This window comes from Ochlerotatus camptorhynchus, unplaced genomic scaffold (assembly GCF_037179485.1).
Source record: "Ochlerotatus camptorhynchus isolate MF236.1 unplaced genomic scaffold, CSIRO-AGI_Acam_v1.1 ptg000184l, whole genome shotgun sequence".
Classification (NCBI taxonomy): Eukaryota; Metazoa; Arthropoda; class Insecta; order Diptera; family Culicidae; genus Ochlerotatus; species Ochlerotatus camptorhynchus.
Window position 1 is genome coordinate 110,798 of NW_027040674.1, and position 558 is coordinate 111,355.

Consider the following 558-nt stretch of genomic DNA (forward strand, 5'->3'; position numbering starts at 1 on the left):
ACTATTGAGTTCTATCATGCTCATAGGGTACTCCCTTGGAGCTCCCGCTGCTTGGTCGGTATTAGTTTATATCACAACTTAACCATCCTAGTGGCAATCCGTTATTCGCTACCTACGACCCATTTCCACTAATGTTTCAAAATGTGTTGATAAACTTTATCATATTGATAATAGTATAATAACTGATATCATCTTATAAATTTCAGGCAAATATTGACCTCGAAATGGTTTCTCATCAACTGCTGCATCAAAAACTTGTATTCTGTACGCACGACTTCTTTGATATTGACTTGAAATTCCTTAATTTGGTAACTATTTATTTTATGTTCTGTAAATTGGTACAATTTTATCTAACCTTACTCTATATTTTCAGATGGTTGGAGCCGTTACCACATATTTGATCATTCTATTGCAGTTTGGTGTTTGAGAAAGTAATTGCTCGTAAAACAAATGTACTAGGGTAATAAACTGCTGCAGTCATCAAATATTGATGAATTCATTCGATTTGCATTGCAACCTTAAAACGACAGAGAAGAGTTAGTCTACCATCAAAGCATT